This window comes from Erinaceus europaeus, chromosome 14, assembly GCF_950295315.1.
Source record: "Erinaceus europaeus chromosome 14, mEriEur2.1, whole genome shotgun sequence".
Lineage (NCBI taxonomy): Eukaryota > Metazoa > Chordata > Mammalia > Eulipotyphla > Erinaceidae > Erinaceus > Erinaceus europaeus.
The window spans coordinates 10,459,792-10,475,423 of record NC_080175.1 but is presented as its reverse complement, the minus strand read 5'-3'; positions in this window follow the sequence as shown (position 1 = coordinate 10,475,423).

Here is a 15,632-nt window from a genome sequence, read left to right as displayed (position 1 = left end):
GGAGGGGATGGAGGGACCCCCTTCTAAGACACTCATGGTTGAGATGACATGCCAACAGACTGGCATTTTCCAGGTGCCCTCCACCCACTGACCTGACATCTCAGCTCCCTTTGCTCAAGAGCTTCCTCTGATCAGGGAAGAGGGGGGCATGCACAGGGTATGTGGGAAGCAATAAGGACTTAATCCCCCCAGGGGAGCTACCCACCCCTGGCTCATGGGGTGGTGGGTGCTTGAGGGGCACCCAGCCCCTGGCCTCTCCCCAGGGCTAATTCCAGGCCAGGCCAGCCCTGTCTTGGAGTTCCTCTGTGGAGGGGTGTCTTCATTCCTCGTTAGCAACCACTGTTACCAGGCTCCCTTATCACCCTTTATCACTTCTCTCTTCTCAAGACCACCCCTGTGCCCCCAGATAGCCTGCTTGCACACCCAGTTCCTGGACCCGGAGGCCATCCTGGGGACCTGAGCTGGGAAGAGGGTGTGAGGAGGCTTGGGAACTGTCTGGAGCCAGCTTAGAGGTGTGACAGGACTCTCCTGATGTCCCCCATTGGTTATGACAGATGACCTTTTTGAGAGAATCAAGATGCCTTGGATGTCTCTTTGAGAGCATGTTAGCAACAACAACAACAACAACAACAAAAAGAGTCAATTCCCATCCTGTGATTAGCCAAATAAGTCAGTCCCTGAATAGGTAGTAACTTTTGTTCCAGGGTATAGAGCACAGAAAGTTGTGGGAATCCATGGAAAATGCCAGGAATCTCCAGCTGTAAGGGAGATCTGTTCTTTCTTCTTAAGATTGTTTTGGCAATTCTAGGTCTTTTCTGGTTCCAGATAAACATTTGTTCTATTCTCATAAAATATGTGGTTGGGACCATGATGTGGATAGCATTAAATTTGTATATGGCTCTGGGTAGTATATTCATTTTGATGATGTTAATTCTTCCAACCCATGAACATGGAATATCTTTCCACTTCTTTGTGTCTTTTTCAATTTCCTTGAGTAGTGACTCATAATTTTCAGTATACAAATCTTTCACTTCTTTGGTTAGGTTTATTCCTAGATATTTTATTGGTTTTGTTGCTATAGTAAAAGGAATTGATTTCTGGATTTCAACTTCTTCTAACTTAGTGTTTGCATAGAGGAATGCTACAGACTTTTGTATGTTAATTTTGTAGCCTGACACCTTTACTGTATTGCCTGATAATTTCCAAAAACTTCTTGCTGGATTCCTTAGGTTTTTCTATGTATACTATCATGTCATCTGCAAATAGGGAGAGTTTGACTTCTTCTCTTCCAATCTATATCCCTTTAATTCCTTGTTCCTGCCTGATTGCTATGGTAAGAACTTCCAACACTATTTTGAATAGTAGTGGTGATAGTGGGCAGCCCCATCTAGTGCCTGATCTGAGGGGAAATGCTTCCAGTTTTTCATCATTGAGTATGATGTTGGGTGTAGGTTTGCTATATATAGACTCCACTATCTTGAGGAATTTTCTATCTATTCCCATTTTTTTGTAGTGTTTTGATCATAAAGGGATGTTGTCTTTTGTCAAAGGCTTTCTCTGCATCTATGGCTATGACCATGTGGTTTTTGGTCTTGCATTTATTGATGTGGAGATCATGCTGATTGATTTACATATGTTAAACCAACATTGCATCCCTGGGATAAACCCCACTTGGTCATGATGAACAATCTTTTTAATATACTGCTGTATCCAGTTGGCTAGAATTTTGTTTTGTTCAATATTTTAGTATCTATATTCATCAGAGATATTGACCTGTAGTTTTCTTTTTTGGTTGTGTCCCTGTCTACTTTTGTTTGTTATCAGAGTGATGTTGGCTTCATAGAAGCTGGAAGGGAATAGTCCAGTGTCTTCAATCTTCTGGAAGATTTTTAAAAGTAGAGGTATTAGTTGTTCTTTGAAGGTTTTGTAGAACTCATTTGTAAAACCATCTGGTCCAGGAGTTTTATTCTTGGGAAGGTTTTTGATAACTGTTTTAATTTCACTAGCTGTGATGGGCTTGTTCATATCATCTAGTTCCTCTTTGTTTAATTTTGGAAGTTCATAGGTATCTAAGAACTCATCCATTTCTTCCAGGTTCTCTAGCTTGGTGACATATAGTTGTTCATAGGAGCCTCGCATGATATGTTGAATTTCTGCGGTGTCTGTTGTGATATCTCCTCTTTCATTTATGATCCAATTTATTTGGATCTTCTCCCATTTTGTTTTGTAAGTCTGGCTAAAGGTTTGTCAATTTTGCTCACTATTTCGAAGAACCGACATTTACTTTCATTGATCTTTTGTATGGTTTTCTTATTTTCAATGTTATTGATTTCTGCCCTAACTTTAGTGATTTCTGTCCTTCTGGTTGTTTTAGGGTTCCTTTGTTCTTCTTCTTCTAGGTCTTTATGATGTGCAATCAGGTTGTTTATTAGTGCTTTCTCTAGTTGCCTAATGTGTGCTTGTATGGCTATGAACTTCCCTCTCAATACTGCTTTAGCTATGTCCCAAATATTTTTATAGCTTGTGTCTTCATTTTCATTGAACTTTTGAAACATTTTGATTTCTTCTTTTATCTCCTCTTTGACCCAGTAGTTGGTAAGTAGTGTACTTTTGAGCTTCCATGTTTTGGGACTGTTACTAATCTTTTGTTGATAGTTAGCTGTTAGTTTAATTCCACTGTGGTCTGAGAAGATGCCTGGGATGATTTCAATGCTCTTGAATTTGCTGATGCTGTCTTTGTGGCCTAATATATGGTCTATCATTGAGAATGATCCATGTGGACTTGAGTAGAATGTGTATTACAGTTTCTTAGGGTGAATGACTCTGAAAATGTCCAATAGTTCTAGTTTATCTATCTCCTCATTTAGCTCCCTTATGTTTTTATTGATTTTCTGCCTGGATGATCTGTCAAGTTGAGAGAGTGGGGTGTTGAAGTCCCCTATTATTACTATGTTGCTGTTAACATATTGCTGTAGCCCTTTCAGTAGATGTTTGATGTATTTAGATGGCTTCTCATTGGGTGCATAGATGTTAATAATTGTTAAGTCCTCTTGATTGACTGATCCTCTGAGCATTAAGTAATGTCCATCCCTATCTTTTTAAATTTTATTTTAAAATCTATCATGTTAGATTTGAGAATAGCTGTTCCTGCCCCTTTTTGCGGGCTATTGGCTTGTATGATAATTTTTCATTCTTTCACTTTGAGTCTGTGTTTGTCCTGTTGAGTTATGTGTGTTTCCTGCAAACAGCATATTGTTGGGTTGTGTTTTCTGATCCGTCTTCCTACTCTGTGCCTTTTAATAGGTGAATTCAGGCCATTGACATTTATTGATATCAAAGATTGAAGATATTTTAATGCCATTCTTGTAGACTTTTAGAGTGTTCTGATATATGGCATATTTATGGTGGTATGACTTTTTTAAAAAATATTTATTTATTCCCTTTTGATGCCCTTGTTTTTTTGTTGTTATTGTCGTAGTTATTATTTTTGTTGTTATTGATGTCATTGTTGGATAGGACAGAGAGAAATGGAGAGAGATGGGGAAGACAGAGGGGGGGAGAGAAAGACAGACACCTGCAGACCTGCTTCATCGCCTGTGAAGCAACTCCCCTGCAGGTGGGGAGCTGGGGGCTCAAACCAGGATCCTTAGCCTGTCCTTATGCTTTGCGCCATGTGCACTTAACCCACTGCGCTACCGCTTGGCTCCCAGTCTGACTGTTTATACGAGACCTTTCAGAACTTCTTTCAGGAAAGGCTTGATGATAGTTGGTCCTTCCAACTGTTGCTTGTCTAAGAAGGTTTTGATGCCTCCATCTAGTCTGAATGACAGTCTAGCATGATACAGTAGTCTTGGCTGAAAGCCTTTCTCATTGGGCACTCGATAGATATCTTGCCATTCTCTTCTGGCCTGTCGTGTTTCTGTGGAGAAGTCTGCTGCTACTTTTATGGTGACTGTTTTCCTCTGTAGGTGACTGTTTTTCTTTTGCAGCTTTCAGGATCCTTTATCCTTATTCCTTTCCATTCTAAATATGATGTGTCTTGGTGTCTTTAAGTCTAAGTTAATTCTGTTTGGGACCCTCTGGGATTCTTGAACCTTTATGTCTTTGATGTTGTGTATACTAAAGAAGTTCTTAGCTATTATGGCCTGAAGAATGCTTTCTTTTTCTCCCTCTCTTTCTTTCTCTGGTAAGCCAATAATGCGTATATTATTTCTTTTGAAGTCATCCCATAAGTCTCTGTTGTTGTTTTCAGTATCTCTTAATCTCTTTTTGAGATCTCTTACTTCTTTTTTAGTTGTCTCTCATTCATCCTCGATTTTGCTAATTCTCTCTTCAGCCTCATTTATTCTATTCTCTCTCCCCTCTGCTGTTTTCTGGAGTTCATCTATTTTGTTACCCTGTTCTGATACTGTTTTAGCTTGTTCAGCTAGTTATGTTCTTAGCTCAGCTATTTCAGTTTTGAGTTCTCTAATAACCTTGAGATAATGTTTTCTTCCAGGGTCTCATTTGTTTTTTCTGCATTTCTGATGACAATTCTTTCAAACTCTTTACTCACTTCTGTGATTATTTCCTTAACTAGTATTTGGATGTTGACCTCATTATTTTGTGCTTCAACCTTTGAGGGGTTTTTAGCTGGACTCTTGTCCTGGTTCACTTCTAGTACTTCTTCTTATTGGTTTAACCATTTTTATATAGTATATTATGAGGTCCCTCTCTCAATACTTTTCAAGTTACTGATCATTCTTGCCTGGATTGACTTGTGTCTAAGTAACATAAATAGCTCACAGTTGTGGAAATTGACAGTTGTTTCAATATTATTTTAATCCCTGAGTTGGAGCTCAGTGGCTTAAAAGCCTCTCTTGTTCTTTTTCTTCCCTGTAGGCTATGGGAGCCTGAGGGCTTTTAAACTAGAAGTAGGCTTCTTAGCTTAATCACTGACTCCTGATCAAGAGGAAAAGCAGGGTGGGGCAGAGATAATCCAGTGTTTATGCAAAGAGACTCTCACAGCCCCATGTATAGATCTTCTCCTGAGTTTCCTGATTATTTCACTGTTCCCTGGTGTCAGCACATGATCTCCCCGCTGCTGCTCCAGCTTCTAATGGCAGTAGCAATGGAGACTCACAGTTGCATTTGGTGAATCTTAGGGGGAGTCCTCTCCTCCATTCAGCTGTCTTTTTGTAGGTGAAACAGACTGGAGGTGGTGTCTCAACTGGTAAACTGCCGAACTGTTACCAGCAGTTTCCCTAGGCTCCTCTCTGTCTGTGAGCCACACGTATTTGTACTCACCAATGATTTGGTGGGTTCTTGAAGTCATTCTAGTCCTGTCTTGTTGCAGTCTCAGATGATCTCCTTTGTTATTCCTAGTTGACCCGGGAGAGGAGAGAAGAGAAACACAGCTGCTTCTGCTTCCATTTCTTTTTCTTTCTCTGCCTCCTGGGTTATCACTGAGGCTCGATGCCTGCACTACAAATCCACTGCTCCTGGTGGCCATTTTTTTTCTTTCTGTCTTTATTCCTTCTTTCCTATTTTTTTTTTTATTGGATAAGACAAAGGGAAATTGAAGAGACGTGAAGATAGGGAGAGGGAAACTTGCAGACCTACTTCACTGCCTGTGAAGCATGTCCCACCCTCCTGTAGGTGGGGCCCAGTGGGGAGGGCTGTACCTGGTCCCTTGAGCATATGTGCACTTAACTGGCTGCACCACCACCAGGCCCCCGTGATCATTTCTTGCCCTTCTGTCTTCTAGGCACCAAATTCCAACCACTGTGGGCACCTTTCTTCTCCTCCCTGTGTGGAAGCAGGACACATTCCTCCTGCTCTTTGCTTAATGACCTCAAATCTGTGTACATATTCACCCTGGGCCTGAAAGAACTGGTGTGTCTTACTCTCACCCTCCTCTCTGAGATTCAGAAATCATTGCCTGGGGTGTGGCCTGGGCACAGTGTCCCCTAAGGACCTCAATGTGTGGTCAGAGCTAAGAGATGTGGAATTCGCTTTTCTGAACTCCCCTTCATCCTCAATGATGGGGGAAGACTGGCATCTGAGGGGCAGACCCCGTGTCACCTCTTCTGAGTGTGTCTGTCGGTTCCTGGGAGTTACCTGGCACTCCCCCAGGCTCCACTGCAGTCCCCTGACCCCTTCCTGTTATACTTGGTGACTTGGCCACCAAGTCCAGGTTCCTCTCCCCCCCCCATTCATGCTTTATTGGCACCATCTTATCTAATGCTTCACACAATGATACAGGGACCCACCACCACCACACACACACTTCACTGGTGAGGAAACTGAGGCCAGATAACTAGCTCAAGAACCTGCCCTTAGTGAGTGATGGAGTTAGGACTCAGCCCCAGGCCTGAGTCAAAGTCAGTGGTTCTCAGTGGACCACAAGCATTGACTTCCCTGGGACTGTGTTGGGAATGCAGATGGCCAGGTTCCACCTGAGGCTGCTGCATCAGAACATGGAGGGAGAGCTCAGCAATTGTGCCAGGCTTGCCATATGGTTCCCATGTTCCCTGCAGAATGGTTCTCAGACTAGAAAACCACTTGCTATGTTCACAGTCTCCAGGGTCACCAGATTATGGGGCCAGTCACCTGGAGATGGCATGAGGTTCTTAGACAAGAGGGCTGGGGAGGCCTGCAGACAGGACAGGACCCTGTCCCAGTGACATTCTGTCTTTTCCAGAGTCAGTGTTTCACCTGGTGATCAGAGGAGCCTGCTTCTGGCCTGGGGACCTCATGGTGGTGGTGGTGGGGGGGGCTCATGATCAGAGTCTCCCAGCACTGAGCACTAGAAGAGGGAGCTGGCAAGTCTGCCCAGGAGGAGGGAGAGGGAGGGAGAGAGGACCTGGTACTTGTTCCCCAGTCTGGATACGGAGAACTGTTTTGATGGTTACCTGCTATAGCATCTGCTTAGAGGGCAGACAAGCCCTACCTGTCCCCAGGCTCATCTCTGGTCTCCCTGTTCCTGCACTGACACCTTTGGTGGGGATACTTATTTCAGGCTGGTGGGGTGTCTCCCCACTCTTCAGCCAACCCAGCATGTGGAATCATTAGCATCTCCCAGTTTTTCCAGAGCAGCAGCAACTAAAGTTCAGGGGACTTGAAGTGGTCTGAGATGACAGAGGCTGTATCTAGGGAAACAGCACACTGGCAGAGTACCGGACTTGCATGCCTGAGGTTGCTGAACTGCTCTCCTGTATGGTATGCACCATGAGGAAAGGGGTCTCTGGTTCCTCTTTCTTTCCTTCACTTGCTTATGTAATAAATAAAAATCATTTTTGAAATATATCTTATTGATCGGTTGAGAGACAGACATTAAGATAGAGACCAGAACACTGCTCAGCTGTGGCTGATGGCAGAGCTGGGGATTGAACCTGAGACCTCAGAGCTTCAGGTATGAGAGTCTTTTGCGTAACTATTAGACTTTTCCCCCAGCCCAATAAAAGCATTTTTTAAAAGGTCACAGTCAAAGAGATTGGACTAAAGTGTTGAGGATGAAAGGGCCCCTGGGAAGACCCAGTCCCTGAGGTCGCTAGGTGATATAAGAGTCCACGATGTCAAGAAAGGAAAGAGCAGCAGCTACCCAGCCGGGTGGAACTGAGAGTCTGAGCCAGTGGGATGGAGGAGTGGATGGAGGAATCCATACAGGTGACTAAGGGTTGGAAAAATCTGCCTGCGCTTCCCTGAGAAGCCACCAGGTGACGCCACTAGACCGCTCGGCTGCAAGGGGCTTCTGGGAACCAGCGTCTCTCCAAGGAGGCTGGGCAGCCTTGGATCTTCTGCCACAGCAGGAAGATTCTGCTATTCTTTTTCTTTTTCTTTTAATGATCAACACGACCGTAAGGTAATAGGGTTACAATTCAACACATTATTATTATTTGTTTAATAATCAGGAACCTAAAGGTAAGAATATATCAGATGAGAATCGGGGTCTTCATGTTGGAAGAAGCTAGGAAATCTATTTTAGATGTACTCCAAGGGGTCCACTAATTTAATAATTTTTGCCTGATGAGATTCTGATATTCTTTTTTTAAATATTCCCTTTTGTTGCCCTTGTTTTTTATTGTTATAGTTATTATTGTTGTTGCTATTGATGACATCGTTGTTGAATAGGACAGAGAGAGATGGAGAGAGGAGGGGAAGACAGAGAGGGGGAGAGAAAGATAGACACCTGCAGACCTGCTTCATTGCTTGTGAAGTGACTCCCCTGCAGGTGGGGAGCCAGGGGCTCGAACCGGAGATTCTGCTATTCTAACCCATGCAGCTGCGTAAACTCCACAGGACATGGAATCTGAGGGCTGGGGATAGCAGTCCAAGAGGCCTCCTGAGGACCACAACAGGACGTTTCTGCACCCCACCCACCCTCACATGCTTTGCAGACACCTGGAAGCTTCTACAGCCCACAAGCTTGCTTCTGGGTCTCTGCAGGGAGGAGAGGGTGGGCCTGTGATCCCGCTGGTCTCAGGGATTTGAGAGGTCTCTGATACCCGGTCCCAGCTGGCGTTGCTGTGCTGTAGGCGGTGAATATCTGTGTATGAAGAATTAATTCCATGATGAGGCTGAGGCTTCAGGGTCCTTGCTGCCCCTGAGGCCAAGGTCATGAGATGCCCTGATGAAGTGGCCATGTGGTTGTCTCTGTGTTTTCCAGCTTTGCCTTGCTTTACCCCCACTCCCTTGTGACCCCAACAGGAGTTTGCGACTATTTAGCATACAAATGACGTCACCCTTGAGGTGCTTCAGATAAGGGAATGTGTACCATCACGCTGAGGACATGGTTCTCTTTGGCTGCTGCTTCTTCTCCTGGTCAGAAGCATCTTGACGGAGATGCGCCAGGTATCCGCCATGGCTACTTCTCCTGGGAACTGAACACGTGTGACTCTGCTAGCCAGTAAACTTTTAGACCCCTCTACAGCCATGAGCAACCTTCGCCAGAGCTGATAACTGTTTATCTTATGGGACTAAACTTTTGATAACTATACTCGGACTTTATGGACCTAGCGTACTCTTAACTCTTGATGATAATTGCTTATTTTGCCTTTTTCCCTGTTTCACCTAATAAACCCTGTATTGTTTAAACCAGTTCCCAGCTCCCTGCTGTGAATCCTTTCACACACCCACAACAGCCCCACAAACCCTTTTTAAGTTAAATAACACCCTCCCCATAAATATTCAGTTACCCTGGTTATTTAAATGCTACCAGATTCCATTGGTAGAATGGATGCAGAATGAAATAACAGCTAACATAAAAAGAAAGTCAGTGTGAGGGGCCGGATGGTGGCGCACTTGATTGAGCACACGTTACAATGTGCAGGGACCCAAGTTTGAACCCCAGGTCTCCACCTGCAAGGGAAAGCTTTTTGAGGGGTAAAACACGGCTGCAAGTAAGTGTCTCTCTCTCCCTCTCTATCTCTCCCTACCTTATCTGATTATCTCTCTCCAAAAAATAAAGATAATAAAAACATTTTTGGTGCCATACTCCAAACTCAGTCAATTTCTGCTTTGCGTTTCTACGTCTTTTTTATTTATTTATTTATTTTACTACATGCATAACATTCCCCAGATTCCCATTTAACAATACAACCCCCACTATTTAATTCATCATTTTTCATGGACCTGTATGGCACCAAAGTAAGAAAGCAGAAGTACACTAGAGTTGCAGTGAGTACCTCCCTAATACTTCCTCTCCACTTTTCCAAGCTTTGGGTCCAGGATTGCTCAACAATTTGTTTGGCTTTGTATGTTAACTCTCTTTTCAGTCACCAGGTTCCAGATGCCATCAGGATGCCGGCCAGGCTTCCCTGGATTGAAGACCCCACCAATGTGTCCTGGAGCTCCGCTTCCCCAGAGACCCACCCTGCTAGGGAAAGAGAGAGGCAGACTGGGAGTATGGACTGACCAGTCAACGCCCATGTTCAGCGGGGAAGCAATTACAGAAGCCAGACCTTCTACCTTCTGCAACCCTCAATGACCCTGGGTCCATGCTCCCAGAGGGATAGAGAATAGGAAAGCTATCAGGGGAGGTGTTGCTGAGGACTTATTCTGATGCAGTCTCCGCCCCCAGGTTTTTCTATGCTCCGCTAAATCCTAGAGTGCCCCCTTTCAACCAATCCTGGCTCCGCCCCCAGGTTTTTCTATGCCTCGCTAAATCCTAGAGTGCCCCCTTTCAACCAATCCTGGCCCTACATGTCACCCCTGGTTGTCGCCCAATAAAAAGCCCCCTCACCCCTCCCCTCGCTCTCTCTGGGCTCTCGGCTCTCCCTCTCTGAGGTCTCGCTCCCTGCTCTCCCCCCCGTGGTCGGCCATTGCTGGCTGGCTCCACGTGGTCTGAACCAAACCTCCCCCCCTATCCTATAATAAAGATCTGTGTACCCCTTTGCTCTGGACGTCCGCTCTCTTCTCCGCGGTGCAGCCCGACACCAGACCACCTCAACAACATCTGGCGCCCATCGTGTTCTGGACCCACACCATGCCCGGCCTGAGGTCTCCGAAACCGCCCAGACACAGGTAAGTGGCATCCGCCCACTTCTGTGGCCCCGCGTTTCCCTCCATCATGGGAAATTTCTCGTTTTATGAGGAGGTGTCCCAGTCATTATCTCTTGACCTGGGACAGATTCCCGCTGTCATAAAAGGTTTAATTTTCGCTACCCCTTGGATTTTTTTAACTGTGGTCGCCACTTTCAAGATATGTAAAACGTGGTATGCCATAAGGATAAGTGACCTTGAGGCTGAGGTACGAGAGTTAAATCACATGTGCTTAAGACTTAGACATCCTAAGCGATCAGCAGCTAAACCCAAGAATTCCGTTCCCACAGACACGCACACGTGTTCGGACGCTCCTCCTCTGACCCCACCCCCTTCTGCTGTTCCGGTTTCAGCTCCGCTTGCGTTCCTGAACCCCGCCCCTTCCGTCCCGGTTTCAGTTTCCGTTTCAGCTCCGCCTGAGGCGCCTGCGTTCCTGAACCCCGCCCCTTCCGTTCCGGTTTCAGCTCCGCCTGCGTTCCTGAACCCTGCCCCTTCCGTCCGGGTTTCAGCTTCGCCCATGGCCCCTGCCTCCGCGGTTTCAACTCTGCCTGCAGCTTCTGTGTTCCTGACCCTGCCCCCAGCCCCTGCTGCGGCAGTTTCAGCTCCACCTGAGGCTTCCTCGTCCCTGACCCCGCCCCCTGCTGATACATCACCATTAAAGGACCTAGTGGCTGAGATACGAGAGCTAAAGGATATTTTTTCAGCATTTAAGGATTTTAAACCATGTGCAGTCCACCCCGGGAGCTCCGTCCCCGTAGATATGCGTTTAGTCTCCCCTGCAGCCACTACAGCAGTTTCTACTGAACTTTCCACTTCTGTAGCTCCCTCTCCCGCGCCACCGGACCAAATCCACACATTCCCGGTAAACTTGGCCCCTTCTAAACAAAACCCTCAGCCGTGGCAGCCATATTCCTCGAAAGAACTTGGAACGCTCAGGCAAGCAGTCAGGGAGGACAGTATGCACTCTCCATGGACCAAGTCCGTTTTGAGAAGCTTTTACCAGCATTTAAATACACCACAAGACTGGAAAGAACTGGCTCGTGCTGCACTCCCAGACCCTCTCTATCTTCAGTGGCAGGCATGTTTCCGCGATGAGTGCTCTAGGCAATCGCAGGAAAATAGTAACAAACAGATAGAATGGAATTCTGATGCTTTGTTTGGAGCAGGAGCTTATGAATCTGGAGCTCAGCAGGCAGAAGCCAGGTTTCCAACTGGTTATTTTGAACAGGTACGCATCTGTGCAACACAAGCATGGGAAAGGGTGACCACACCTGATGTAGATCCATCAGCTCCCATTAACTCTTTTCACCAAGGCTCTGATGAGTCATTGGCGAGCTTCATCTCAAGGGTGAAGAGAAGCTTAGAGAGAAAGGTTTATAATCCTGACGTCTGCACACTACTCCTGCGCTCTATTGTCTGGGAAGGCATGACACCACAATTCCGTCAGGTATGCCTTAATCTTAAACACCTACACCCAGATAATTGGATTCTAGCGACACAGGAACTTACATCAGGCAATTATGGGACACCCGCTACGACGCAGGTCTATGCAGTTGCCCCACGTAAGCAAAACGGGGCCTGCTTTCAGTGCAGTCGCCAAGGACATTGGCCTAACCAATGTCCTGATAAGTTGCGACCACGCCTCCAGTCAGGGAAACCACGCCTCCAGTCAGGGAAACCACGCCTCCAGCCAGAGCAACCCCGCTTTCAGTCAGGGAGCCAGAGACCACGTACTGTTTGTCCAAAATGTCGTAAGGGGTTTCATTGGAAGAGAGATTGTTGGTCCCAATTTCATAAAGATGGTTCGCCCCTGAATAGTACAAATTCGGGGCCTGAGATTTTGTGGACCACTCCTGTTTTAGAACAAGGTCACCCTTCTATGACAGTAAAGATTGGCAATATTCCTTTTAAATTTTTGATTGACACGGGGGCAGCAAAGACGATTTTAAGGCAAGAAGAGGTTCCCCAAGATTGGGAACTCATCCCTGGACCCAGTTTACATGGAATAGGAGGGATGACAAGAGCATTTTGCACACGAGACTCGCTTATGTGGGAAGACCCAGAAGGTTCTACCGGACACTTCCGCCCTTTGGTAGCTAATATTAGCACCAACTTACTGGGCAGGGATCTTCTGGAATGTCTTAATGTTAGGATATCCACAGACGCCTCTGCAGAGCGTAAAACTCATTCCCGCGATACCACGTCTATTCAGCACCCCCAATACTAAATGCCACTGTTCATAGCCAAACACCCTGCTTAAGCTGGCTTTCTAATGAGCCTGTCTGGGTGGAACAGTGGCCTTTACCTAGGGATAAGCTAAAAATTTTAAAAGAGCTCGTCCGAGAGCAGTTGTCCTTGGGACACATTCGTCATTCTCGAAGCCCATGGAATACTCCTGTCTTTGTGATTAAAAAGCGCTCGGGAAAATGGCGCCTCCTTCAAGATCTCCGTGCAGTAAATAAAACCATGCAGGTCTGGGGCTCCCCCCAAAGGGGTTTGCCTCTTGCTTCTGCAATTCCCACGGGAATTCCAATCATAGCTATTGATATACAAGATTGTTTTTTCTCTATCCCCTTGCATCCGCGAGATTGTAAATGTTTTGCCTTCTCTGTTCCGTCTATTAATAATGCCAGCCCCGCTGATAGATTTGAATGGGTGGTGCTGCCCCAGGGTATGGCCAATAGTCCTACAATTTGTCAGGAGGCTGTTAAATCTGCCCTTGTCCCATATATTCATAAGGGCCTTAATATTTTTCATTATACAGATGATATTTTAATATGGGGAAAATCAGATACAGATCTCTATGCCTTACGTGATTTTCTCATTCCTGCATTAAAGAAAAGCAGCCTTAATGTAGCCCCTGAGAAGATACAGCTAATCCCTCCAATATCCTTCCTAGGTTCAGAGATTTCTCTAACGCAAATTCGTCCCTTAAAACCTAATGTTACCTTCCCTTCTAACCTTACTCTTGCTTCTTTACAAAGTTTTCTAGGAAATTTAAATTGGCTTAGGCAGTATCTCTATCTGCCCACAAGCTGCCTCCAACCACTGTTTGACCTGTTGAAAGGAAACAAACAGCCCTCTTCAAAACGTAAGTTAACTCCCGAGGCCTCCTTGGCACTGGAAAGGGTTAACCAGGCCCTCCAGGACATGCACCTTGTTCGATTCTCCCCCTCCTCTCCAGTAAACCTTCTAATCTTCAACTCCACCCCCACAGTAGTAGGGGCACTGTGGCAAGACCATGGGGTTCTCGAATGGCTTCACACGCCAGTAGGAGGAGCTCCAAGACTCCTCACTGAGATAGATGCATTAGCATTCATGGTTCGCCAAGGGAGAAATAGGTCTGTGCAGGTCTTAGGGAAAGAACCAGATTTAATCATTCTGCCCTTTTCTCTCACAGATACAGAGTGGCTTATACGCCATCATTCCCGCTTTGCCATAAGCTTCGTGGGTTTTCCAGGACAAATAGATAACCATTTTCCTTCTAATAAATTGATAGCTTCTTTATCTCTTCTGCCTCTACTAGCACCTAAACTTTTCTCTCGGGATCCCATTCCCTCTGCTCCTACAATCTTTACTGATGGCGGAAAAAGGGGAGCTGCTGCCCTTATATATTACCCAGACAAACAATCTCCTAAACCTCTCTTTACTGAGCTTCCTGATAATTCCCCTCAGTACAAAGAACTTTATGCTGTTTTTCTTGCACTAAAAGCTGTATCAGAATCCTTCAACCTTTTTTCTGACAGTGTGTATACTGTTAACTTACTTCCATGGCTTGCTCGTTCGTATGTGAAAATTGATGACAACCCACTTTCCCCTCTCTTGATTCAAATCGCCTCTATGCTCTGTTCTCGAACCCAACCACTGTATATTCAACACCTTCGTTCCCACAGCCCTCTTCCTGGTTCCCTGTCCAAAGGGAATGCCGCAGTTGACCGCCTTGCCTCCACAGGAACTTTCCCAGTCTCTGTCTCTGATCCTGCTAATTTTCACTCTCTAAACCATGTTAATCTTAAAGGCCTTCAAGCTCGATTCCCTGATGTTCCTGTACCACAGTTAAAACATATCCTTGCTACATGCTCTTCTTGTGCAAATCTCAGAAAGACACCTGCTATCCAGACTCTTGGGGTTAACCCCCGAGGTTTAAAAGCTAATGCTATTTGGCAAATTGATGTCACCCACATACCAAACTTTGGCAAACAAAAATATGTGTTTGTCTCAATTGATACCTTTTCTAAATTTATGTGGGCTACAGCTCAGACAGGAGAAAGTGCTAAAAAGCTTGTAAGCCATATGCTCTCTTGTTTTGCCATTATGGGGGTCCCATTACTTTTGAAAACAGACAATGCACCTATGTTTTCAAGCAAACAATTTAAAGATTTTTGTTCCCTCTGGAATATTACTCATACCACGGGCATTCCCTACAATCCACAGGGACAAGGCATTGTCGAAAGGGCCCATCAAACACTGAAGGCTCAACTAAATAAAGATAAAGGAGGAACATATCCCCCCAATATCCAGCTAGCAAAAGCCTTAACTACATTAAATCTCTTTAATATTTACAATAACTCAGCCTTACCCCCTATTATTCTTCACTGGCAAACACCATCTACCCTCCCATTAAGGTGAAATGGAGAGACCCACTCGATAAAGTTTGGAAAGGGCCTGACCCATTATTGACCATGGGAAGGGGTTTCGCATGCATTTTCCCTCAAAATTTCTCTAAACCTGTCTGGGTTCCTGCCCGCCATGTCCGACAATACCCACAGGATGGCGCTGTTATTCCTGAAGAACAAGAAATACTACAAGAGGACCAGATGCAGGATACATCCCAGGACCCGTAATAAGACATGGCAGAACCTGCAAATCTGGCTCACAGAGACCTCTCTCCTACCCTTTCCCTGTATGTCTTATGTTATAACTGGCCAGTTGTTTTTGTGAATGAGTGTGTTAAATGACAAAATTTTTTTTCTTTTTTTTTGCATGACCCATCTGCTTGGAGTACTCTAAAAGGTTATTGGCCTTATATAAAAATGCTGGACGCAGCCAAAGTTTCTGGAGACGTCCAGAAACATTCCAAAATTTTTTTTTCTTTCTCCCTCTTTTGAATT